Source organism: Schistocerca piceifrons, chromosome 7, assembly GCF_021461385.2.
Source record: "Schistocerca piceifrons isolate TAMUIC-IGC-003096 chromosome 7, iqSchPice1.1, whole genome shotgun sequence".
NCBI classification, from domain to species: Eukaryota; Metazoa; Arthropoda; class Insecta; order Orthoptera; family Acrididae; genus Schistocerca; species Schistocerca piceifrons.
Genome location: NC_060144.1, coordinates 492,462,586 through 492,466,565, shown reverse-complemented (window position 1 = coordinate 492,466,565; position 3,980 = coordinate 492,462,586).

Genomic DNA, 3,980 nt, shown 5'->3' with positions numbered 1-3,980 from the left:
GAGGGGACACTGAATAGTGCACGGTACATCCAAACCGTCATCGAACCCATCGTTCTACCATTCCTAGACCGGCAAGGGAACTTGCTGTTCCAACAGGACAATGCACGTCCGCATGTATCCCGTGCCACCCAACGTGCTCTAGAAGGTGTAAGTCAACTACCCTGGCCAGCAAGATCTCCGGATCTGTCCCCATTGAGCATGTTTGGGACTGGATGAAGCGTCGTCTCACGCGGTCTGCACGTCCAGCACGAACGCTGGTCCAACTGAGGCGCCAGGTGGAAATGGCATGGCAAGCCGTTCCACAGGACTACATCCAGCATCTCTACGATCGTCTCCATGGGAGAATAGCAGCCTGCATTGCTGTGAAAGGTGGATATACACTGTACTAGTGCCGACATTGTGCATGCTCTGTTGCCTGTGTCTATGTGCCTGTGGTTCTGTCAGTGTGATCATGTGATGTATCTGACCCCAGGAATGTGTCAATAAAGTTTCCCCTTCCTGGGACAATGAATTCACGGTGTTCTTATTTCAATTTCCAGGAGTATATATATATATATATATATATATATATATATATATATATATATATATATATGTGTGTGTGTGTGTGTGTGTGTGTGTGTGTGTGTGTGTGTGCGTGGTATTTTCAGCGGTTGCAATATTTTTTGAATTCTCGTAGTAATTCTATTTTATTCTTACCGTTATTCTACAGGAAGATTCGATGCATTCCCTTGGATGATACCGATCGTAAAAATATTCGAAACACAGAAATTACGACCATTATAAGCATCGTGCTACGGCAGATTCGCCACAGTGACATTTCTTCGTACGAATCGTACTCTGGGAAGAAAAGTCGTTAATATTGCTGAAGATTTCCCGCGCTGGCAGTAATGTCGCGGCGATCCACACATAACGGAGCGCTTTGCCGAAAACTTGCGCTGGTAGTTGATTATGAATCGAAACAAACTACAGGAATTTCAGTGTAAACAATTTGAAATAATTTTCTCATTCATGTATTTTTTGTTTTTAAAATATTTAATCACCAGTCATACAGGTACTAGATGAATAAGGGCAACGTTATTTCAATAAACATTGGAAAACATTCGTGGAGTGATCTTCAAAGGACATGCGTGGATAAATGAAAAACAGAAATGGAAATTATCTTCGGGTTTCGAACATGGGACGCAAAAGCGTGAAGACACGACGCTAGCGACTATGCCACTGCTTGAGCTGCACATTTGCATATTTCCTCGTTAAAAGGCACACAAACTATCTCAAAAAAATTAACCGGCGTTTTCTCAGGAACTGTCTAATATCTGCGGATAAGCCTGGACTAGTGTCCGCTTAATTTGACCCTTCTTCCACTGAGAGAAGTTTCTAGGAAATCGTGTTATGGCACTTGTGTTCTCGTTGTAAGTGGCGAAGATACATGTTTCCCTTGGACACAGTTAAGGGGAGAAGCTCATGCGAGATAATGAACAAGTAAAGGAAAGCTCCGTGTTCTGATCCTGATACGCCAACCGGGACCAACCGACCGACATGTCATCCTCTGCCAACGGTGTAACTGGATTCTTTATGGAGGGGCCTGCGGTCAGCGAGATAGAAGTAGATCACTGAAGGGCGCGACCGCGCGAAAGAGCGCAGTTGTTCGCCACGGACTTTTCCTAACGTTTTGCGTGCGATAGAGCAGACTGCTACATGACGTGGCGCAATGCCCATCGATTTTCCAACACAGTGCGCTGGCAGTGACGACGCTTTTGAGTCCGAGAGGACAAACGGCGGACCAGTCCAGACACCTTTTTGTAGTGAGATAACGCGTAATTCATTCCCAAGCAGTCAGAGGTACTATACTTCGTTCATAGTACGAATACATCTGATGTAAACAAACACAAACGCGATCATTAGTCAGCTGCTGTAGCACTCTTACACTGATGTTACTACCCTCTTTGAAGTAGGTCTTATTATTATGTTAGTGCAAAGTAAATTTTAAGATATCGTAATGTATTAACAGCCATCAACGCTTTTCTTTATCACAATTTAGGCACGTAATTTTTATTTCAACATTCAGTCTGTAAACAATAGCTGTGGTCTGGTTACTGGTGCTATTAATACGTTCTGAGACATGGCTGGCGCTGCTTGCTGCACTGCAATGAAAAACGCACGTTGAACACTTAGAACGAGCTTTTATTGTTTTTTTGCGTGTTTATAGAGAAAATCCGCTTTGGAGTTTTCCGAGAAACTTCATACTGAATTTAAAGAATTTTTTGTTAATGAGGTATGTGGCTTAATTGGCAGCGTTGGAGAACGGTATTCTGATATTGTGGGGATTGCTGGTTTGAATCTCGCTGCGGTATATTTTTTATTCGAATTTTTCGTGCAGCTTTAATACCCACATCATTTACATTGTAAGGTGTGTGTCAGAACTCCCAAGACACTGATTAAATATCACATTGAGTACCGAAAACATTATAGCCAACTTAAGGCTCAGATATCAATACTAACAATCTGAGGGCGAAACAAGAGAGCGCGCTTCTAAGCATTGTTGTGAGACGCGGTGTGTGTGTGTGTGTGTGCGCGAGAGTAAAATTTCAGTAGTATTGGTCGTGAGCTCGGAGACAGTGTGTCACACGCTGCCCTCACGTCGGTGATGGCAGATTTTACCACACTCAAGGCCTGATTTCATTTATGTGGTCAGGAGAGATTTAGATGGCTTAACTACGGTTGAAGATGGAATTCAAGGTAAAACGCGCAAGCATAGCGTAAAGCGCAATTGCAGGGTTAGGTTCGTGACTTAAGTCCGAGTTTGCAATAATGCTATGTTTGCTTGCTCCTCATACTCCAAATAATAATAATTATTATTCTCCACATCTAATTCATATATATGCTGCAGTTATTAAATGTTAATGTATCGTTGAAATTTAAGTAATTTGTTAATCTGGCACTCAGCCATTATTGATACTTACAAGGTCATTGTCAGGCGTTTCGCCATCGTTAATACTTGTCAAACTATTATTGGTCATGATGATTTCTGAAGTTTTTAAACAGACTTAATTTATGAAATCCCTTCTGACAAGCTATTTAGTAGTTAACAGGACCCAAGCTAACTCCATTTTATTAAATTCATTCTTAGTGACAATAAGCTTTAGCCGCTGCTGCTGCGAATTGCTGTAAACCACTTGGAAAAAGGCAGTCATCTAAAGAGGTGAGTGTAAAACTTCCAAAAGGGAGACACTGACACGCAACATGTCATGTACCCTAATCCAGTAAATTTCGCTGCAAAAGTCAGATAGTTTAGCCAAATGTTAAAAATTTTTTCATGTTAACGATCCGTTGAGGGCTTAAATGGCAGTGACACACACACACACACACACACACACACACACACACACACACACACACACACACACAGTGTTCTGCAGGCTAGATTCCCATTAGTGATAGCTCAGGTTGCTTATGTAGTCCAATTTCACAGCAAATCTATTATGTTGTATGAAAAAGCACGTCTTTTTGTTTCTAATTACATATTGCACCCAAATGCGTAACTTAATTTTCCGCGTGAGCTATTTGTGACGTAAAAGCGTACTGCAGGGATTTCACCGAATGGTCAAATATTGCACCTACTAAAGGTATTACTTAATCATAGTAATCTCTGAACTCTTCCATACCGAAGTCCAAGGAATAAATTTGAGTTCCGGAACTGTCATCTGCTACGTTGATAAGGAGGCGACCAACAACAGAATCAAAAGATCGCTAAAATTTTTTGCGAAAATTTTTTTTCTTAGTTTATCCGAATTCTTGTGCCTCATTTTACGCTTTCAAATTCACATTTATGTAATTTTCATGTCAGGAACAGGATTGCAAATAAAAATTCTTGATTAGCGATCTTTTGATTCTGTTGTTGGTCGCCTCCTTATCAACGTAGCAGATGACAGTTCCGGAACTCAAATTTATTCCTTGGATTTCTGTATGGAAGAGTTCAG